The following is a 24,872-nucleotide window of genomic DNA, read 5'->3' as shown; positions in this document are numbered from 1 at the left end:
TCAAGTCGGTAGAGTCGCACGTGGGACCCCAAAGCGTTGTCGGGAACTGATCTCGGCTGCGGACCAGTTGGGGGTTTCCGGGGATCACGACCGGTGGATAGCGGCGTGGATTCAGCCAATCAAACGATCCTGCCAGGCCGTCATTTAGGTAGTACATGATCTCTGTAATGGCCGACTGGGGCCTGGATCGGATGATTCTCTTCGATTGGACGTTTGCAACGAGGGTGGCGGCGGACGCGACGTAGTATGTTCCTGGTTCGGCAATCACCCGAACGCCGGACTTGATTGGAAAGTAGCGTTGAAGAGCCAGGTTTACTGACTTCGCATATGCGTCGATTGATTTATCATGATCACCTGGGAATCCGCCTCCAATGTCCAGTAAGTTGAGGTCCAGATCCAGTTCTGCTGCAAAATCAAAAAGCGAACGAGCTGTTTTGATGGCTCCGTAGAAACTGTCTGCATTTGTATTCCCCGATCCGACATGGAAGCTTATACCGACCACGGCCAACCCAAGCGACTTGGCGTACTTGAGTAGATGAGGGGCTTCATGTTCTGGATCGCAACCGAACTTCTTCCCCAGAGAAACTACGGCATCGGGAGAATCGAAGCGTATTCTCAGTACTAACGACGCCTCAGGATGTAACTTTTTGATCTTGTCCAACTCGATCTCTCCATCGAAGGTCATCAAGTTGATACCACATGTCTTGGCGTAAGTGATCGAATCCATCGATTTGGCCGTGTGAGCGTAGATGATCTTGCTGGAATCACCACCCAATTTGAGCACCGTTCCGATTTCCTTCTTCGACGCACAATCGAATCCTGCTCCGAGGGCGATCAGTGTCCTGATGATCGCTGGGTCGTCGTTGCACTTCACGGCGTAAAAGGGTTCTACACGTGGCAACTTTTCACGCCAATTCCGATGCTTTGCTACGACGTCGTCCAGATTAAGGATGTGCACTGGGCTATCCTGCGGACCACGAGCAACAACTGATTGGATCACTTCGTCCAGCGAAAGCCCATCCTCGATCAAGTTATAGCGAATATTGTGCATCTTGGAAGCGCGCGCGATCTCCAGCTGATCAACCAATGTAAACAACTAAGCCCTTGAACTTCACCCAAGATACTTTTATAGCCTAATGCCAGAGCAACGCAACGATCGGCTCGGCACGTTATCCAGTGGGAAAATATTCGCATCATTTATGAATGAACATGATCGCTAAGTGATCGCGAGCCCTCTAACTACACCTAATGGGTTTGTGCAACATTCGGAAAATAATCCCGGCCGGCTGCTCGGTTGTTGACAGGTTATCGCCTGGTGAATATCTTGGCACGAGCTCACAAGGGACTTTCCCACACCGGCCTCAACGTGACCGCAAGATGGGGGCGTCGGTTGTGGCTGGGCCTCCCATTGGCAGATCTCGTCAACACTCACATATGACGAGCGTGATCGAGTCCAACACGTTGTGCGATAATTAAGTAATTACATTGTAGTTGCCGAGATCAGGTGCTAATCTCGGAGCAATTAAATCCCATACACGGAGACCCGCGATAATTGCTTTAGAACGCGTACAGTTTGTTTTGATGAGGTTTGATTAATGGCAACCAAATTCTCTTATTGTACGTCAACTGTTTTTCCGAACATTTTTGAAATTTCTGTGGGGAATTTCCCAACATCAACTACAAGATGACGCAACGCCATCAATATATAACACGTACCGGCAGCTAAACCCACTGGAAACCTAACCGCAAGCTGCACGTGGAAATTCGTCGAATTTTATATCTCTCGAGATTGATCGCTCCGATAAAGCTAGGGTAGATAGAAAGTTATCGACCTTGCACGAGATCTCCGGAAACTACCGCAAGCAGAGGAATACAAGGGGGTTTCCTCTGTTAGGCTTAACTGAAACAGCAAAGCGTACCGCTTATGCTAATGATTGTTACATTAACTCCGATCTTTGAGCTTCAAGCTGATGAGGTGATAACAACCTACTTATCGTCTAGAAATCACCGGATGCATGATAAATGGATGGAATTCTTTGAATTGAGTTCAGAGTGAGCAAGCTTCATACTTTGGATGATAATTTTGTAAGACTACATAAAAAAATTCTTACTAATTATTCTAAAATGTGTCCATCATTCCAAAAAAGGCTAGCCTTTGAGTGGTTAGTTCAAATATTCTGCAGTTCGCAAATCGCTTACTCACGGCATTCGCAGGCACGAATATACTCTATGGCTAAGGAAGTAAAGAAAATTTCCATTACGAAAAGTTCCTGGACCGACCGGGAATCGAACCCGTCACCGGCAACATGATCATGATGGACAAACTTGTTCTTGCGTGACTACTATGGGAAGTTCTGGCGGCCTCCCAAAAGAATTTTCCACAAAACTCCGATATCAAAGAGGAAAATCTAATAGAAAATGTTGAAGAAATTATAGCGGGAATCCATGATTTGAGTTTCTGATGAATTTTCTGATCTATTTTCAATAGAATTTTCTATTAAATTTCTTGAAAATCTTTGGTGGAAAATCCGGTAAAATTTTTAGTCAATTTCTCCTAAATTTCTTCTGCAATTTTCTCAAGGAATATATGGATTTTATTCAACATGCTGTAACTTTTCATAGAGTACATCAAAAATTCTCAAATTGTGACTGTTTGTCAACCTATTATATGTGCATTATTGGTACAAATTTGAACCCGTCTTAAAAAACTGGTACTTTTTGAACGTCGAAAACAGTTATCATGGATTGACACTTTTTGGGGTTTTCTCGAAAAAGTGTAATTTTTCTACATTAATGTCATTAAATTTTAGTTCTGATATCCAAAGATTTTCTACTTCTATTCTCAAAATATCTCTAATTAGATATATTATATTTGGATTAACGGAAGAATACATTTAGTAATTTTTGTTTGGTATTGTAAATTTTACTAATTTTCCTCTTTATGGGTGAAAATGTCAAACCGGTATAACTTTATTCGTCGTGAGAAAAATGTATATTTCATAAGGTCGTATCAATTGAGTATCAATTAAGTATCAATACAATGTTGAAAAACGTTTAAAATTTCATTCAATTCGTTTCAATGGGTTCTGAGATATGGCAGTTTAAAAATTAGTTGTGCAAAATTAGTGTTTTACCAGAACTTTTTCTGGATTGATTCGATGCGAGATATCCAGGTGGGTGGTTTGATAAGGGCACCACACGACGACGGCAAACTCAACAACGGACCGCACAAGTGCACAATACAGTGATTTTAAACAAAGCGGATCGCGGAATTCATTGGCGATTTTCATTATAAAGCCAAGCTGTCTGTTCGCTCTAGATATAACGTCTTCATAGTGGAACCGGAACGTAAGCTTTTCATCTAGGATGACGCCAAGGTCGCGAAAAATTAACCAATCGGGCTTAAATTTGTACCAATAATGCACATACCATAGGTTGACAAATAGTCAAAATTTGAGAAATGTTTATATACTCTATGAAAAGTTACAGCATGTTGAACTTTTTTGTGAGAGGAAAAAAAGTTGCCTATCCCAAATATTTTGGCCACCCCCTGTACATCTTTCAATCCACTTATCCGCGAGCGGTAATGGCGGCGGTGGGCATAAAAAACCGATTCGAATTTTGACGTTTCGTGGGGATCGCAGTCGGTTGGCGCCATCAAACGGTGGGTGAAGGGGTGAGGAGGAAAATGAAACTGTTTTGACTTTCCCCCATGAAACGTCAAAAACTGAACCGGTTGAACAAGCCCGCCGCCACCATTACCGCTTGCGGATAAGTGGATAGGAGGCAATCAGTGAAGTACTAGATTGAAAGTAGTGAGCTGGATTTTTGTATGGTGAGATGTTCAATTCTCCATTTTTGCAATGAATTGGTGCAAACAGCGTGGGTTATATGATTTCTTGGATAATTTGATGCTGTTTAAGCAAAAGTTTGGGTAACTGTGTTGTTGAAGTTGCATGAAATAAATAATACAACAACAAAGTTATCCAAACTTTTGCTCAAACAGCATCAAATTAGCCAAGAAATCATATAACCCACGCTGTTTGCACCAATTCATTGCAAAAATGGAGAATTGAACATCTCACCATACAAAAATCCAGCTCATTACTTTCAATCTAGTACTTCACTGATTGCCTCCTATTAGGCAGTAATGTGAAGTTCTTATGATAAAAATCCAATCGAGAGATGTACATTGCACAAGTTCTTTTCTCATGCTTCCCTTTTTTTTCGTGAAGTGAAATTTTATGGAAGCCCCTATATCCGGCACTGTTTGAGGGGTTTCAGGGGCATTCCATGAGATTTCAGAAGTGCTGCAGGGATTTTTAGGGGTTTTTAAAGGCATTTAGGAGATATCAGGGGCGTCCAGCGGTATTCCAGGAGGCCTGAGGGGGTTTCAGGGAGTACTAGGGAGGTTCCAGAGGGTTTCCGAGGCGTTTCAGGGCATTGAAGGACATTCCAGGGGTGTTTTTGAAGCTCAGAGAGTTTCAGAGACGTCCATAGGGTTTATTACAAGTTTTATTTTTGTGTTAAATATGCTATGCACATTTAAAGGGCTCTGGCAGAATAGAGGCCCGCAAACCTATTTCGATTGCCAACATTTAGGCCATTTCGGGCCGTGATTAAGTACTAGAGATGTAAACCTTTCCCTGGCACAGACTTCATATTATAGAACTCTAATGATGATACCCGAATCGGGATGCCCCTTAGGATTAGAAATTCCTAAACAAAACTCAAGCTTTGAAAGCAACTAATGCTGTGAACTAAAGGCAATCTGTCAGAGAAAATACGATTACAGGATTGACTGATGGACCAACAACATTAATGAAACCTCGTCATCCTGTCATCGGGAATTGCTATCCAATAGGGTAACAGGGCAAAATATCTATTCTGTGTTGTATTTGTCCAAGTGTGATGTCCTAATTTATTACGCATTTATAAGGTTCCACTACAAGATGATATATTTCTAATATGCATTTGTAGTGCTCCATATATATTTTCGTAATAATGGCGCCCAACGTCGGCGCGGGTTTTGGTAGGGCCCGTTTAACTTTCGTAATAGGTTTTCTTGACGTTTTTTTTCTGTTCGGATGAGCCACTGCGACCAGTATTTTGATCTTTTGTGACCAGTATTTTGATCTTTTGTGGTATCCTTAGTATTTAGTGCATGTGGAACTACTCCATTGTCATTAAGAGGCAATGAACCAACGATTTCTGTACAGTTCTTGTTTTGTTACCTCAGAGATTCAAAAATCGAATGCGACGAAAAGGTCCTGTTTTCATAGGTGTTTAAACCATAAAAAAGAGCGCACCTAATCAAATACAATCGGTTTGATTTTTGAGAAAACAAAACAGTAGTATGTATATGTACTGATATTTATCCATGCACTGGAACTCATCCTGAAACCTGGAGCCGCATCCAAGTTTCGCTTCTAGTTTAGCTCCGGGACAACAAAGAAAAACCCGGGACCTAAGGCTAGTTGCAAAATTCTGTTAAATTAAAGAATGTGTTCTGCAATAAGAATACACGTAAGTCCTTGAATTACCAGTATTTATCAGTCCTTATTAGGTTAGTACGCAATAAGATACGTAAATCATGTGCGTTTTCCTAACGTCAAGTGTGTAGTCTCGGATGGACAAAGTCCGAGTCTTCAACTATCAGCAAGGCAGAGAATAAACGCAATTTTAGAAAGTGTCACCAGTAACAAGGACTTTGTACCATGAATCCTTATTACCAAAACACATTACCCTAAATTGACAAACCGGATGTCACTAGGGTTCGGTTTGGTAGATCTTTTACCGTAATGTTACAGGCTCCGTTAAAGATCGAGCATCTTTTAAACCCCCTCAATCATTCATCCATCAACACGGGTCGCCTGACACCTTGGATTGGGGTTACAGTATTTGGTGGGCTTTTACCCCCGGAACAGATGGTCCGTAGTACTATTCTAAACCGGCTACTTGACGTTCTTGGAGGCTTCAGGGGATTTCCAAGGCGATCCAGGGCGTTTCAGGAGCGTTCTAGGGGGTTTCAAGGGGTCTCAGGCTCGTACCAAGGGGCATGAGTGGATTTAAGGAGTTATCTGGGAGTTTCCAGAGGGTTCCAAGGAGGTTCCGTATTGTTCCAGGGATTTTCCAGGAGGTTTCAGTGTGCGATCAATGGGGTTATAGCGGCGTCCCATTAGGTTTAAAGAAGATTCAGAGGCACTCAAGGGGCGTTCCAGTGGTTTTCAAGGACTTTCATTCCAGGGTTTCGTTCTTAGAATTTCCAAGGGGTTTCACTGCCGTGCGCGGCATAGTTGTCCCATGTTCTATGGGAATCCTTATTAACATGGGACAACTATGCTAAATTCCACTGGCAGAGGAAGCTCTTAGGCAAAAACTGTGAGCTTCGTTGCCGTACGGTTAGCGGACTACTGGGTGTGTTGTCCGTTGGCTTATGTGTGTGATCGTCCAGTCTGTGTAACCTCTGGTTGAAGACAGTGAAGTGTCTTTTCCAAAGGAAGCAGGGTTTGTTCCAGTTGAGACGTTACGCCTAGAAGAAGAAGGTTTGTGAAGGAAAGCAAAGTGTCTAGGGTATGTGTGAGACCCTTCACTCTTCCGAAAGGGGGTTCTAATACAAATGATGCAAATGGCACCAATAAAAAAAACCAACAAAAACGGCAAAACTTAAAATTATATTTTTTTAGACCTTTTTTCTCCAGAGCTGTATGTCAAAAACATAGTAGGCATAGGCAATACGACGTTTTCCGAGACAGCATTCCCTTGCCATACGGCATATCCTTTGATTACTAATGAACAAATGAAACGATGCATGATTCAATTCGTCTTCAGGATGGCTGAGTTTATGTGTAGCAAAAGTTGAGAAAATTTACAAAAACATTCGAAAAAATATAAAATTACTAAAATTAAAAAAAATCAAAAGCATCACAAAAAATCCTGCGGTAGTGCAGGAGCTCAACAATTGTTACAAAAGAGCTTGCTGGGCTATCACACTGTTTTTGGTGCACCTATGAAGTGTGATAAAAGTGCGCATTTGTCTTGGATCATCTCGACGTCTTCAGTGCACTTATTTTTTTATTTACAAGTAATAAGTTTACCAAAGACCCCAACTCGATCCGACGTGATCATGCGTCACAATCATTTTTTTAAGGATGTGTACACGCACAGTCCAAATATACACGGAAAAAAAATTCAACCCACCGAATAAGCCTTAAAAACACAAATTTGGCTAAACACTTTTTAGTTTTTACTCAGCACTGGATTGTTTTCTCCCTCGCCCACAGGGATTTTGTCGAAAACGAAAAGCACCGACACATCCTATGCTGCTCCGTGGAAGAAGCCAAATATGGGTTTCTTGAAAAATAAGGCTTCCACTGCACATTGGGCAAAATCAAGCCCAAAGGTGAAAAAAATTAATAACTTTCTTAATACAAGACCATATGTGATCATCAATGGCTTATTCGAAAGCAAATTTTCTCAAGAATTGGTTGGTGGATGATTTATGTACGGGCAACTTCTCTGAAGTGAGTTATAGAGCCCGTTTTACCCCAGTTCCCCCTAAAATTTGTGAAATTCTGTTATTTTACGGCACCTTATGATTTGAATGATTATTGGTCAACTTATTTGTCAACTTATATGGTCATTCAAGCTTTTTGAATGTTTTTTCTCATTTAACCCCATTGTGCACTAAATTTCCAAATTTCATAGGATGCAGTGATATTACTGGTTAGCTCTATATACTCATATCATGCATAGAAGTTTCAAGTTAAAGTTGTTTTAATTTAAAAACAATAAAAAATAAGTTTATAGGGGAGTTTGGGTAAACTAAGCTCTAAATTTATATGGTGCTATAAGGATGGGAACTACTCATATTTGAATGCGGGAAAACTTAACTATAACCTATAATTTAAGATCAAACTCGCCAAAAATGGCTTCTTTAGGAATAAACCATGTGTATTCGATCATGTATTTAGTTATTGTCACGTAAAAAATCATAAATAAAAATAAAAAATGAATTTCTACCTTGAAAATATACCATTGCCTAATTGACCCCACAACACCCTAAAATTCCAACATTTCAATAACTTTTTGTATGTAACGTTACTCAATGGGAGTGGGGCGATGGTATCCCAGCGAAATAATCATTCAAATCATAACAAGTGCCGTAAAATAACAAAAATTCCCAAATTTTAAGGGGAACTGGGGTAAAACGGGCTCTATAACTCGCTTCAGAGAAGTTGCCCGTACATGAATCATCCACCAACCAATTCTTGAGAAAATTTGCTTTCGAATAAGCCATTGATGGACACATAGTGTCTTGTATTAGGAAAGTAATATTTTTTTCCACCTTTGGGCTCGATTTTGCCCAATGTGCACTGGGTGAAAATAACTTGGGTATTTTTGTGGGTGAAAATAACTGTTTTTTTTTTGTAGCGATCAAACGAGAGCTACTTACTCACCACGTCACTGTTTGACGCAAATTTGAGTAATTCCGCGAAAGACCGAGATTGCATCAAAACAACTTGAATTTTGGGTCATTTGTAGTTCCGTGTAAAACTGTAATAATTTGTTGCAACAATGTATAATGTATATGCCCCTAATGATGCATTCCCTGTGAACCCAAGTAGGGATAGTACCTTTCAAAAGTATCTTCATGTTGCAGCTGAAGGTGATTTTCGGTAAAATTCATTACAAGCAATTGGGAGTTCCCATGGTGACAGAGCTATTACAGTCACTGAATCTGCATAATAAACTATTGAACCGCCCCTTTCGACGGATATCAGAGCTGAACGATCTTTCAAGCAGTTGAGCGGCGGTTATTGACTTGGTTGTTCACATCTTCCACTTTAAACTACGAATTGTTCATTTAGATTAAACTTCTTATTCTGATAGTGTGCGCTCAAAGAAAGGTTCATGACGTTTTTTACATATGGAACCAAGAAACCCTAAAAAATCCGCTTTTCTGCTTTGAATTTATGGGTTTTGTTTTGAAATGTAAAAAGGAGTAAGCAGAATAAAGTTTGTTAAAACGTTGAGACAGGTAGTGCGATATAAAAATGTCTACTTTTTATAGTGTTGTAACATAGTTAAACTTGAATTACCTTCATTACTTAGGTGTAGAATCTCAATAATCCGGTAGAACATAAGTGCTGATGAGTCATTTTGATTTAGGCCCAATAGCTTGTAATACATTAAGGACAAACGTCTTGGAATCCCGGTTCAACAGTGCATCAGAATTTCAAAAGCACAACTCTCAAGAAGCAAGCTTCAAACTACAGTGATTTTTTGTATTTTGTTCTTGCTCACTTGTGAAAAGCTTAAAATGAGATTCGTGCGCCAACAATCGTGAGTATATAGGTACAAAAGTCGGCCATTGTTGCTGCCATTTTGGTATTCTAACAAATCTGTCCTTAAAAGAAAAGGAAAATATCGAAAGTAATGTGGCTCACTTGAATGCTCCTTTTGAAATAAGCTTTTACCGATCGATCCATTACTTTTGTTTTCCTGCATTTTATTCCTTTCGTATTTTCCTTGAATCTTTTCTCATAGGTTATAAATTCATCAATTCTAATTTATCTATCCATTTTTTTTTTTTCAGAAAATCCAAATCGGTTTCAGTAAAGCTGAGACATAGACAGGGATCAATCGATTACAGTAGACGTTCGCTCGGTGCAAACGGTTTAACTGCAATGCTTTTTAACTGCAAGTCCGCTAAGTGCAACAATTTTGCAGTTATCGCACCGCTATCTGTCAAAAACAAAACTTCAACAGAGTTGCGATGTTTTTCGGATGCACTTCAGCTGCATTGCGATGTTTTCGAATGCATTTTGGCTGCGTCCAACAGCATTTGACATCAGTTTGACGGCTGTCAGTCGTTGCAGTTAGCGAATTTCATTTGGTAACTGAAACGTAAACATGTTGCACTTATCGAACGTCTACTGTATATAGTTGCAATGAAATCATCATGGAGACGCATGGTGCTTTCTAATTCTTGCCAAATAGTCAACATACTTTAAATCCAAATGCTCTAAAATATGCTATAAATAATTAAAAACTAAGACTTTTTTACCTTTGGCAAACAAATTAGACGCATGCATGAGTCACTACGTCTTCGGAAATAAAAAACAAGAATACGTTGTATCAAAAGCTAACACAACACGATTGTCTGACCACCGCGACCGCTCGACAATGACAATCAATTTTAGTGGTGTATTAAATACCTACATCTAATTGAAAAGTCAACAGCCAAGTTCCGATTAACAAGTTCAGGACAAACCCCCAGACCGGCTCTTATCATGCGACTATCGCACTCATCACGCCCCGGGTCGGCGCAGGCAGTATAGCGGCTGATTGATAACACCCTTGGCGCAAGCGCGCGCCTACTACGATCAGACAGGCGAGACAAGTTTGCACTTTACAGCTTGTTACACGGCGGCGGCAGCGACCACAACGACGTAACCAAGCCAATTGTAAACAGCCTACTTGGTTCACTGCTGGAATAGGAGCGATGATGGTCCACTTTCTGTACCTCCAGCAAAAAAAAATCAACAAAGAAACTATCAGGTTCAGGGATCTACCAATCACATTGGCAAAGACCAGAGGTTTCCGATCCAATCTTAATCGAGGTTCAAGAAACCATGAGGGGATCATACATGTAACTTGTTCGCAATCGGAACGATAAAACGAGGCAAAAATCTGAAAAATCCTGGAGGAGAAACACTGAACTTGAGAACGGATTTCCAGGTATAAACTTCGAAGAAAGGAAGAGAAAAAATACCTAGATCAGTGAGGATTATACAAAAGAACGAGATTAGGTTTTAGACATTCATTGAATTGTGCTATCAACAATCTACATCCGCATATAGCTTAGAAAGCACTTTGAAGCCGGTTATGAACACTTGAATGTAATCTCTTTTTTCAATATTTCTCATGATTACTCACTATGTGCTGATGTTCTAAGACCGCCCAAAACCCGTTTCAACCTGTAATGGTCTGGCATTTCCCAGACTCCCAATTCCTCACAAACATTAATTCAATTATTCAAAATGAACCGCCTTCACCGTCTTCCTTTTCCGAATTTTGGACTCATTGATTCGACCTCCGAGGATTGGGACTTTACCTCATCGCCTCTGGGCCTGCGCAAAGTATCAAATCACTGGATCGTTGTTGCCGTTCTGACGCGCGGCGCGTCACAACATCTGCCAGCGTCGGGCAAGCCCGTTGGTTGGTTTGCCTAGGCAAAATGGGGGGGGGGGGGGGGGGGGGGGGTTGGGCAAAATGAGTTTTCCAAGGAAATTATTTGATATTTAATCCCATTTTTAAATAGTTTATTTTATGAACCAGTCTTATGAATGAAAATGTAACAGGAGAACATTTGGATGCAACACGAACACGTGAATATTACATATTTATTATCAACACTGTTTTTATTTTTTTTATTAACGTGTTTTTAATTGTTTTTTTTTGTATTTTTTTCTAATTGACATGTTTTTAATTAAAAATTAAAATTACACTTATCAACGCTGTTGTTGTTTCGTAAAATGGCCCATTGCCTATCCCTGGTTTTATTATTAATCTTCATAAGAATAAATTACTTCGCCATCTTCAGTTTATTATATCCTTGAACTAAAAATGTAGTTAAAACGAAGTTAATTGGGTTCTTTAGGGGTATCCAGATTATTTCAAAATCAGATTCTCCGCCCAAAAATTAATCGAAATCCAAAACTTCAATTTTTGGAGTTTGGGAACTATTTTAAAATGCATTTAAAGTTTGCATGGGGAATTTTTTTTTGTTCGGATTGAACTGTCATTTTATCGATTGAACTGACATTCTATCCACAAAAATAAAAAAAATGTTTTGTTTATTTAACCATCAAAACAAAGGTATTGGAACGCAATAAAATCACGTTATACTCAGAAAAATGCACTCTTTCTATTATAGGATATAGAAAATAGCAATATTTTGTTCACTAAACAACCCAATTCTTGACTTCTTGACATTTATCTTAAATATTCTAAAAAGATCATGTTTTCCGTGACTTTCTTGTAGAACTGGTCCAGCCACACAAGTTTTTCATATGCCATATTCTCAGGTTGAACATCTAAAATGAGCTGGATGTGGTTGAATTTAGATATGTATGTCGAAATGACATTTTCAGCACTGGTGACTTGTATGGGAAGTATCGTACATAACATAAATCGCTGAAAACTATCAAATTCGATTTTGTAAATCGAAATATTTTGCATGAGTCGTTAATGTACATGTTAGTTGACCAATTTACCTTTTAATTCATTAAAAAAAGATTTCCATGATTAATGGCTTGCAGCCTAAAATCGTATATTTTATCCTATAACTAGAGGTATAGCTCAAAATTGTGACATGTTGGAGAAAATCTGAGCCCGGATTCGGATTCAGGGGCCAAACATCCGTCGGAGACACATAAGTTTGCTCTTGAGAAAGACCAATGCAATGGTTAGTCTTTGTTTCGCTGTGTAATTCGTATTGCTGAATGCAATCAGCAAAGTTTGCTGAATAAAAGCAAAAAAAAATGCGGTGTAGTTATTGCGGAGATTCCACCTGTTTAGACTCCTGCGCGAAAATTAGTTGCGTGGATTTTTCTTGCGTGGGCCCGCAGATATAAAACCAGACCGCGTCCTGGTGAATATTTTACGCTGTGTTGTTAGGTACACATTTTTTGATAGTTTTGCATTGTAAACAAACATTTATAACGCACCTACGCTGAAAATGAGCCTAATCTTTTTTTTGCGTCGGAATCTATAAATCTTCACAACGGGCAATATTAACTGAAAGCTTCTTTTGTAAATGACCGTTTTGCATGTGTAAAATCCATAAATACAAAACTCTAAACAAATGATGAATATAGATTTCTGAATTATGAATGATTTCTTGTTAGATAGAGATTATTCGGATACAGAAGTCTCTCAAATTTAGGCACAACCTATAATATGTTTTTGAACTTCGTTTTGGAAAGTTACGGTCACCTGGCTTGAAAAAGGTAAAGAATATTGCAAACAAATCAAGAGTTTTTGAGAAAAAAATTGATGAGTGATTGAGTGAGTAGTTAGAACTGACAAAAAATAACTCTCCAACATTTCTATTACAAATTATTTTAGGTAATCACTTGGGTAATCTGCACGCTGATATGAATTGATTGGCACTTGAATTGGCACTGCACTCAAGAAAAATAAGAAAATGACTCAGATGACGCCATGGTTTACTAGAGATATCTACGTGCATCAAAAAGCATATTTCTGTCTGTTTCCCTATTTTTATCTTATTCTCCCACTCTCATTAGCTGTAAGCCACGCTGGAGGAAGTTCTTCTTTAGAAAACTCGCACAGTAAATAATTTTGGCAGTTCAAGATTTTCTTAAGCGATCCCGGAAGGATTTTCTGAAGAAATTCTGGGAGTCATATCTAGTAGAATCCTGAGAGGAATTTCAGCTGGAAGCTCGACTGAAAGAGCCACAGAAGGAATCGCGGAAGGAATTACAGAAAAATCATTCAAGAATACCAACAGGAATCTTGACACGTATACTTGAAAAAATACACTAGGATTGTCTGAATATAATATAAATCTTTGAAAGAATACCAGGAGGAACCTTTAAGTAATTCTAGCAGCAATCCTTGAAGAAATGCCGGCTAGAATTTCTGAAAGAATCCTTTCAAGATTCAAGATTTCAAAATCATGGATTACTTTATTCCTGAAGGAATCCCGTAGAGAATACCTGATGGAATCCTTAGAGAAATCATGGCAAGAATCTCGGGTGGCAGCTTAGCAAGAATCCCTGAAAGAACCATGGACGAAAATCTGGAAGGAATTATTAAAGAAACCGCCTTGGGAAGAGTTTTAGAAGAAATCCCATCAGAAATTTCGGCACGAATACCTAAAAAATGTAAGGTTGTCTGAACCAAACTCGACTGAAATCTATATTCTTTCATATTCCTTTTCGTGATGAATTCCAAATGGAATAAATCTTTGAAGGAGTTCAATCCTTGAGGGAATGCTGAATAGAATAACACTGAAAAAATCCCTTCAGGATTTTCTAAAGCAATCCCTGCAGAAATCCCTGAAGAGATTTCAGGAGCAATCCCCACAGCAATTACGAAAAGAACATCTGAAGGAATCTCGGTAGGAATCCTGGGAAAATTCTCGAGGGGAATGCCTGAAGAAATCCCGGAAAGAATTCCTGAAGGTATCTCGAGAAAATCTCATTTTATCTAATCCTTACCGTTTTACCGCTCACTTTACCGTCTTCTCTGTCCTCTATCCCAAACCTCTATCATACGCTCTATCCTAATCTTCAACCCCACCTTCTTCCCTACCCTCTACCCTATCCTACCCTACCCTACCGTAACCTCTACCATACCCTCTGACCTAATCTTTTACCATACGCTCTACACTTTCCTCCATCTCACCTAACATTCTACCTTGCCATCTATCCAACCTTCACTTTTTTACTGATCAAGCCTATTCCATAGATATTCATATTACAAGCAGGGAATGAAATCAGGATTTGATTACTGGAACGCCGCGGATTTGTCAAACAATTTCGAAGGGCGCCATGATTACAAAAAGTTTGGGAACCGCTGCTCTTGGGCTAGATGAGGTGGATTATCTAGAATGACTTGAAACGTTCGAAGACCTTCCTGTGTGGTTTGAAGGAATTACTTCAGAATTTGTTCGTGAACTCAGTTTTTTGTCCATTACACAGTTTGTTACGCAAAATTGCATCTTTTTTTTATAAAAAGTACACATATCTGGGACCTGGCTCCTCCGAGTCTTATGCCGACCAAAATTTAACTAATCTCTCGAACGCATACATCCTTTGGTTAGCCTGTATCTTCTGCGTGATGATGCACCGAGCGGTTTATCAACGCAGTCCCACACTCAAACACACCGAATCATTTCCGAAAAGTCATTGAAGGTAACCCCGTGTTAATCATGACACGACTACGCTGCTGGTCTAGATTAAGGGATTTCTAAACTTCAGACCCATCAGCAGTCTCTTTAGAGAACCCCTCACATCTGCTCATCTTGTAGTGGGAGGGTCACTACTAAGCATTCGCGGAGTTCAATGTCATCACAACTCCTACCAATCGCCTCACCCAGTTATAATTTATTCCTACGGAGCGTTGCGGTGTAAGATCCGCCACATCAAATTTAGATCTTGCTACATATTTTCCTGTCTAAAGTAACAATAGTTTACAAAATAAAACGAAAGTCGTGAACTTCTGTCAACGACCAAAATTTTTGAAGCACAATTTAGCGCTGATTTCGAAACCGACCTTCAAAAATTTTTAAGTAGAACAGTTTTTGAGTTTTAGCTCAATATCTTGTTTTACAACTTTTCAAAATATGTAATTTACTAAAATTCAAATATATTGCGTTTTGTTCAACCAATTTTAAATCTTTTTCCATAAATTAAAAGCTGAATACAATACCATTCGATCATCTGAATACAGATTTTGCGTCAGATTGATGAAATTCAAGATAGGGTATTGTACCATTTGGGCAGGTGTACCTATTTTGGGCACTTGCCTCTATAACTAAGTCATTTTCAAACCGATTGATTTGATATTGGCGAGTTTTGCGAACGATCTCCTTAAATTTTAGCAAAATTCCCAAAAAAAATTGAAGAAACGTATTTTTTTTTTCAATAAGAAAAAAACAATTCACAAATTCTTTCTCGACGTTTATTTGACATATCATATGTAGGCGAGTTACAGTAAAAATTTCAGCTCAATCGGAGCATTGATTACGGAGAATGAGATGTTTGAAGTGAGCGACATTGCTTAAAAATAGAACAAAAATCGATTTCAAAAAGAGAACTCTCTCATGTTACTTTCGCCCTTATTTAAACTCAATCTAGATGTGTTATATTTGAATTTTTACTACTTATTAACATTTTATTTCAGGAGGATTCAGGTAAACTTCATGTATGAAAAAATGCTAACCAAATATAATCATAACATTTTTGTTTTCAGATAACAAAACGGTAAGAATGTTCTATCATATAATAAACAGTCACAAATAATACACACATATCATATCATATATTGGAAAAGGGAGGTACCATCAGGGCATCCGATTGAAACTATTTGGACAGGAGCCTGGAACTGCCTCCTCCTTGTTGTTAACATTTCGTGGATTGAGAGCGGGCTCTTGGACCCCATCTATTGGGATAATTCTGCCAAACAAGGGCTTGATTTTGCAGTTGGGGATTTTTTATTATTACCGTACGGGTTTGGGCCGAAGGGTCTCAGATTTTCATGAAACTTTTTCCACAGGCAGGGCTCATGGATATATGAACAAAAAAAAATTGAGGAAAATTAAGGGTCGCCTATTTTCCCGGAAAACTCAGGTGGAATTTTTTTTGTTTTCCTCTGACATTACTTACTTTGAAAAATCATAACTCAAAAACAAAGCATCGTAGAAACAAAGTTATTTTTAGAAAATGAAAGCAAATTATCTCAGAAATCCAAAAAAAATATGAACTGGAAAAAGTTTCCCACAAAATTTTCCACAGTTGAGAAAATTTGTAAAGTAAAGCCGGAAAAACTATGCCCGAACTTGCGGAAAATGGCGGCCAATTTTGTTGAAAAATGTCAAAATGTGCCATGAAAGCCTTTTCTTTGAAAAATCATAACTCAAGAACGAAGCATCGTAGAAACAAAGTGTTTTAATGAAAATGAAAGCAAATTTTCTCAGGAATCCAAAAAGAGATACGAAATGGAAAAAGTTTTCCACAAAATTTTTCATCGTTGAGAAAATTTATAAAGAAAAGCCGGAAAAACTATGTCCGAACTCGTGGAAAATTTTTAAAAAAATATTTTTGAGATGGTAATTTCATAAGCTTTGATCGCTGAAATTTTTGGAATGCACTTAATTTTTGTTCCTGAGTTATGGCAATAATATAGGCTTACATGGTCATTTTCACACAATTGACCATAACTCAGTAACGAAAAAAAAGTACATTCCAAAAATTACCATCTCAAAAATATTTTTTTTAATTTTCCACGAGTTCGGACATAGTTTTTCCGGCTTTTCTTTATGAATTTTCTCAACCGTAGAAAATTTTGTGGAAAACTCTTTCCACTTCATATATATTTTAGATTCCTAAGAAAATTTGCTTTCATTTTCATTAAAACACTTTGTTTCTACGATGCTTCGTTCTTCAGTTATGTTTTTTTCAAAGAAAAGGCTTTCATGGCACATTTGGACATTTTTCAACAAAATTGGCCATAACTCAAAAACGAAAAAAAAAATGCAATTCAAAAATTTCAGCGATTAAAACTTATGAAATAACCTTCTCAAAAATATATTTTCGAAATTTTTCCACGAGTTCGGGCATAGTTTTTTCGGCTTTTTTATTATGAATTTTCTCAGCTGTGGAAAATTTTGTGGGGAACTTTTTCCAGTTCATATTTTTTTGGATTTCTGAGAAAATTTGCTTTCATTTTCTAAAAAAAACTTTGTTTCTACGATGCTTCGTTCTTGAGTTATGATTTTTCAAAGTAAGTAGTGTCAGGGGAAACCAAAAAAATTCCACCTGTGTTTTCCGGGATAATAGGGGACCCTGAATTTTCCTCAATTTTTTTTTTGTTCATATATCCATGAGCCCTGCCTGTGGAAAAAGTTTCATAAAAATCTGACCTTCGGCCCAATTTGTACGATAATTAAAAAAATGCCCAGTTTTTCGTGAGAATTTTCTGTTGGAAGGAGATTTTTTTCCCCTGAAGCAGGTTTCACGCAAGTGTCTCTACTTGCGGGTCCGCACAACCCTTTTTGGCCCTTCATAAAGGAGAATTCCCTCAGCTTTTGTAAAAAAGTCTCTGATCATTTGCTTTTTTTTATATAAATCATCATAATTTCCACAAAACAGGAGTTTTCACAGCTGTGTATTCAATTTTTGTATAGAAGAACCAGGAAGAACATGAATCCACAGACAAACAGACGTAACACTTTCAACATTTTTATAATTAAATCATAGTCAGGGATACATATTCGCCCAATGCTAAAAGGACTGAGTTTGGCCAACCATGCACTAGTTAGCGGTAGTGAGCAAACGTCAAACTCAAACAAAAACGATGCAAGCGCCACATATGAGTAGCTACTAAACTAAGGCTCAAACATTTTGTCTGAATTGATCAAATTTTCATTAGTACAAGACAGATGGCGTTGTCAAATATTTGATGCTGTATAAAGTCTCAATTAGACTTCTTGAGGCTTTCTAGGATTTCTAGGCAATTGAACTTTTCGAAAAATTTCACAAGAAAACTGTCCGATAATTCTATTGGGCTACGTAGTTGTTCCAATACGGTTTACATATACACTTAACTTAGATTCTTGAATGTTTTACAAGCTTAGCAAATATACAGGGGATGCTCAAAATAACTGGGACAGGTAAATGTTTCACTTTTTGAAAAATGTTCAACTCGCTGTAACTTTTCGAAAAGGGCATAAAATATTCTCAAATTTTTACTGTAAGTTCATCAACTAGTTGTGTATCAGTGGACAAAATTTGGAAAAGATCGAACCATTCTATACGAAGTTATAAAGGTTCTAGAAAAAGGTTTAATTATCCGATAGCCAACTTTGAGCTGTTATATCTCCGGATTCAATGAACCGAATGCAATGAAATTTTGATCATTTACGACTGATACACAACTAGTTGATGAACTTACAGTAAAAATTTGAGAATATTTTATGCCCTTTTCGAAAAGTTACGGCGAGTTGATCATTTTTTGAAAAGTGAAAATTATACCTGTCCCAGTTATTTTGAGTATCCTCTGTATATTATATTATATTATATTATTGATTCAAAATCAGTGCGAGAAAAATGCGGCAATTTTAGTTTTGATTCTGTGTAGCCACCCTGCAGGATTCTTCGTTCGGCGTAGATTTAACCGAAGCGTGTTATAGCCCATCATGTACTTGGGTAAGTAATGAAGAGTTAAAATGCTAAATAAGAACTAAACATCGGAGATGATCGTTCAACACAACAAGCATCGCATTTCGCACCGATTCCCCCCATGTTCATATGATTCGACTCATCGTCATCGGGCTGTGTATCGATCGGTGGAAAGCGACCAAACAAGCATCGGCGTAGTCTGCCTTCTTCCTCCACTGCACGGCTCTATAGAAGAGCTTAGCTGCATTCACCAACCATCCAGCATGGCAAACGAAGAAAAACCGCCGCCAGTAGTGTAAAACGGATTTCTTCAGCAGGCCTCGAGAAAAACCCTACCCTGTACCCACGTTTTGTCGAACGTTGTAAACAAATACAAGAGGTACATACCAGTCGTCGAAAACCACCTCGAGCCGGCTTGCTGGCGCGCGGTATTATCTCTTCCAGCCTCAGCCAGCCAGAGGCCAGGGTACAGCACACACTCTTCATAAGAAAACAACAAGCTGAGCACGAGGAGAGTTAGAGCTCTCCGACCGGCACGGCCGCAGGAGCGATTAGAAGCGAGAGAGAGAACCAATTGGGGAAGATTCATTTATTACGTCCATCGTTTTTCGGGATTTCTAGACCCCCCCTCCCCCCTCTGTCACGCTATTTTCCTATACCTAATACACGTACTGTCACACTTTCTTAGACCCCCCCTCCCCCCAAAATGTTGGACGTAATTTTTGAACGTTCCCTTGCTTGTTGACAAGGGTCGGGTTCTCGTTGCGAAGCAGGCAAGAGGCAGGTGTTCGAGAGATTCATGAGAAAATAAACATGACTGATGTGAAAAAACTGTGTCAAAGTTTAGTCTTTGAAGAATTGCAAATGACTTGGAAAACTTTTTAACATTCTTCTATTTATATCTTTTTACCAATAGGACAGATCGGTGAAGTACTAGATTTGTAGTAATGAGCTGAATTTTAGTATGGTGAGAAGGTCAATTCTCCGTTTCTGCAATGAAATGATGCAAAAAGCGTGGGTATTATGGTTCCTTGCCTAATTTGATACTGTTTGAGCAAAACTTTGGAAAACTGTACTGTTCAAGGGATAAGAAATAGCCAAAACAACAATCGTATTTCCCAGAAAAATCCAAAATCTATAAAGAGAAATCGATCATTGTAGATACGCCCATATGATACTAAACGCGAGATATGGTTCTGGTATACTAATCTTTGTGGCTTTCTAGATCATCCAAACTGTTCTGAAGTTGAGATATATGGTAAATTGAGCATCAGGTCACTAAGGTCACTTATAATATTATGTATTTAAGGACAGACTTGTTAGAATCCCAAAATGTCCACCTCAATGGCCGACCTTGGCACCTACTCACGATTTTGAAAGCACAAATCTCTTCGTAAACAAAACCAGCGCACCTGAGCTTATTTTAAGCTTATTACAAGTGAGCAAGAACAGAATAATAAAATGCACTGTTGTTTGAAGCTTGCTTTGTGCGATTTGTGCGTCTGAAGTTCTGATGCACTGCTGAAGCGGGATTTCAAGACGTTTGTCCTTAAGGCCTTCAGATCTACTCGTAATAAAGCATCAGACACTCTTCAAACTTTGCATAGAATGTTTAGCGAGGTTTTGGGTAGTGTAGGGTCCACTTCCGGAAGCAACTCTCGCAACGGCAAACTCCAGCTCTCCAGTTCAGTAGCTTTCTCCGGTCGTTCGGATTCACCAGACTTCCCACAGGTTCGCTGTCCGTCGTCCGCCGACGCTCCACTCTTATCGCAACTGTCACTCTACACACTCATTCGTAACTGCTCAATTCGCACCATCTACACACTCAATGTAAACATAGAGAGTGCATGCCAGTACAAACCCTACACCCCCATCTTTCTTTAAAAAATGTTATGAACCTGACATCTAAACAATCTCTCTTTATGTAACACTAAAACTACAGACTCCCTTGAATTCAGCAAAATTTAGCCCATGCTCTGAAATGCAATACCAGCGTTATTATCACTCAGCACCCCTCATTTACGCTATGCAACTCAATACTTAAAAACAACAATCCACAATGCCTCCGCTGGACTTTGGCCTGCCCAGTCGCAATATTCCATAAGCAATCTAACATCAAGGACCTTTCCCACCTGCTATTGGACGAACTGGCACATTGTGGAAAGCTCTTTGATATATCACATCTAGGAAGTCTCGAATACCTTATGATCGAGACGGAAATCCAACTCAGCTTCTCTGGGTTAGAAAATGGCAAGCCTTATCCATTAGACCAGTGTTGCTCAAACTGCGGCCCACGGCTTAGACGCTAAATCTCACTTTAGCCCGAGGTATACTTCAGCCCAAGCACCACTGCATTGGACTAACTGGAGATCCAACATCTGTCAAACACGAAAACACATCCGCGAAACCAGAAACAATTTATACATAACCTTCCCCTTCTTAATTATCAAACCCCGTCACACAAATTATCAGAACAATCCACCAAACAAGACTCTGTGTTCAGCAGCTATCATCAACCTCCTTGCATCTTTGCATGCTTCCCAACATCAACGTGATGTGTCGTGACTCAACTATTTTCGAATAACATCCCCTTGGCTTTTCAAACCTTTTCCAATTCTAATTCCAACCTTTTATCAATGAACAACAAGGAAATAATTAAGAGAAGCCACTCTATTCGTCAAAGTTCAAAGCCAAGGGCTGAAAATCTCTTTAATAAAGACAAATCAATCAATCAATCAATCAATCAATCAATAGAATTCTATAAGCCGTACTGCACCAATGCGTCAAGCAACTGAATGCATGAATATAAATAATGTATTTATATGAGAGAAACTAGACAAAGTAAGACAAAATGCCTAAATTTATAGGGCAATGCCTGTTTTAACACTCCAAATGTTTTAACTCTTCAACCAGCTGACTTTTTCCATTGGTGCAGAGGTTTCCGGGTCGATGTGAGTTCCCACACTTAACAAATCCAAACAAAAACATTCCTTAAGGATTTCTTTACCTCTCAAAAATTTCAGTTTTCATGGCACAACACATCTTGGCCATCCACAATGAACCCAGACCTTGAAGTCACTATTTTCTCTTCTATGTCACGTTTTTTTTCTGTGCCTTATACTCATTTGGTTTGATAGGAGCCACGTGTGTCACTCTCCGAACCTATGCTTCATTCGAACTACACACTGCTTTTCATAATATTGCTGACCCCTTCAGTGAACGGTGTAAGATTTATTAATCATAGACGTCAACTCCTTTCAACACTAGATACTTTATTTTTCAGCCAACTTCTCAAGTGCGCAATTTAATGACGCACGAAGTCCAACCAAATTTTCTCATTCCAATCCCAACCATCCGCGTACAGATAGCTAGCCAACCTTCAACAACCAAGTTTCAGCAACCTGGTATAATCAACAATCCATTCTTGAATCCAGCATCCGGGTCAGTAACAAAACATGTCTCGCTTTCCCTTCCACTCCATGCACAAACCATCAAACATCACACGTTCGCTTGGTGTAATTGTGACAACTGTTGCATCAAATCCATAGTACTAGGAAAACCCTGTTCTCCTCTTCCAAGCCAGAATCAATGGATCAATGCAGCAAACTTTTCTAGTGTTCATCGCATGTAAACAAAGGCGCCAGCGTATATGGGCATTACATTGTGACAGCAGTGGAGTTACGTCAAACACACAAGGCTATAGTGGCACTTTCTGTTCGCTTCATAGCGGCCGTTTTAGTTATTTTAGTGATCCATTATATACACGTATTACCCATTACAAGTACTTTCAAATCATGGAATACAATGATTCACGCCCGCACGTCTCTCGCAAGAACTATCAGGCGATAATACGATTTACTTCTTGTGCTCTCAAAGTCTCAAGTGCAACTTGGAATCTCTAAGTCAGACCAATCTTCCTAGAGGCATCCTCAAACCATGGAAATACTACACTGCCTTCAAACACAACATGCAAGGCATCGCCTCTTTATCATCCAGCCAATCATCACACTGTTCCCAATCAATCACAAATATACCCAGGTTTTCTTCAAGATGTAGTGGAAGCACTTCCCAATTCCCATGCACCCTATCTGAAGGAAGGAGCTTCTAAAGCAAATTACTTTATTTCCATGCGCCCCCCAGCCATGGAAATGTTACCATGTTGTGGTTACAGGAACTGCCAAAACCACTACCAACTACTATTGTGTATTCAACGCACCCTTAAGTCATGACAACACAACACCTCGATGTCACATGATTGCAGGAATTTACGGATCCTTTTCCAGGCGCCCCCAAGCCATGGAATCACTACCTTGCTCCCAAGCACCCTTGCAGGGACTTTCAAGGTTAATCATTCTCTTTGATTGGCAACCCGCAACGATTAAATGTTTCTTTCGACCGGCAACCCGCCACGGCCTCGATTATAACCGGCGCCCGCAACGGTTAAATTCCTTTCGACCGGCACCCGCCACGGTCTCAATTGTCCTTTCAACCGGCACCCGCAACGGTTGAATTTCCTTCGACCGGCACCCGCCACGGTATTTTTGTCTTTTTTTTTTAACTGGCACCCGCAACAGTTAAATTTGCTTCGACCGGCACCCGCCACGGTCTCATGTGTTCTTTTAACCGGCACCCGCCACGGTTAAAATTTTCTTCAACCGGCAACCCGCCACGGTTGAAAAAAAAAATGTTCTGATAAATACCGATTGTACCACGCGCATTCACACTTCTGCACTGAAACATCATACAAGCACGCTCTCTCAATGATCTGTCCAAAAATTATCCATTAACACCTGCATTTACAAAACACTGTGCCATCAATTCCGTGCAAATAATTGCACTTCCTCTTTTAATTTCACCTGCCGAATTGTTGCACCGTTTCTCTCATCATCACAACACCAACCAACCTGCCAGAAATCCATCTGAAAACAAACACGTTCAAGGGGGCAAAAAAACATTCACCGAGGCCTTCCATCCCATCCTCGTCGCCAATTGTAGGGTCCACTTCCGGAAGCAACTCTCGCAACGGCAAACTCCAGCTCTCCAGTTCAGTAGCTTTCTCCGGTCGTTCGGATTCACCAGACTTCCCACAGGTTCGCTGTCCGTCGTCCGCCGACGCTCCACTCTTATCGCAACTGTCACTCTACACACTCATTCGTAACTGCTCAATTCGCACCATCTACACACTCAATGTAAACATAGAGAGTGCATGCCAGTACAAACCCTACAGGTAGTAGTAGAAGATCAGTTCAATCATATCATCTTTAAATATACATCTTAGAACGTTGTTTTTTCTCAGGAACATGGTTGTAGCTTGCTGGGCTGAAAAGTAAAAAATGTGCGATGTATGAAATGTATGATCGAAAAAAAATCCATAAACCAAAGTATTAATTTATTGAAGAACTGTTTTCAATGACGTTTGTTTTATTTACAAAGCTTAGGCTTTTTCATTTGTCGAGCATTGCTTATGAATCTAAGGACTTGTTCATAGCTTGTCAATATTTTTTGTGTAGTCTCAATCTTAAAATTGAAAACTATTGTTACCTTTGAGCAAAATCCTGAAAATATTATAAAGCAATAAGATTGAAAAATATGAATATAATCCATAGAAGATAGAAGTCAGTGTTGACAAGTGTTGTTTATTCAAAACAAAAGAAGCTGTAATGGAAAATCCCACAATAAAATGTTGTATAATATTTTCATTAAAACATTCCTTCAACCTCCCACCAACCGATTGTGTTAACCAATCGCAATTAATCCATAACCACGATACAAAACCCCCGCACTAGGCAGATTCCACGAACCTAGACGAGGCTATCCTATTATTCGAACCAGCCCAACCAATCAATACGCTCCATTCCGCAAGCAGCCGAAGAGAAAGAAAGAGAGAACGGACAAACAAAAGAGCACATCGCATGCGCGCCGGTGTTTTTAATTCTC

General features: G+C 39.2%; 1 long non-coding RNA gene across 1 annotated transcript in view; it reads left to right on the top strand.

The window, feature by feature from the left end:
* Nucleotides 1–24,872, top strand: part of LOC134292039 (uncharacterized) — an 89,374-nt gene that overhangs the window by 38,602 nt on the left and 25,900 nt on the right. The gene's annotated exons all lie outside the window — the stretch shown is intronic.

Source organism: Aedes albopictus, chromosome 3, assembly GCF_035046485.1.
Source record: "Aedes albopictus strain Foshan chromosome 3, AalbF5, whole genome shotgun sequence".
Classification (NCBI taxonomy): domain Eukaryota; kingdom Metazoa; phylum Arthropoda; class Insecta; order Diptera; family Culicidae; genus Aedes; species Aedes albopictus.
Note: the sequence above shows the minus strand (reverse complement) of the source record. Positions and strands in the feature narration are given on the sequence as shown.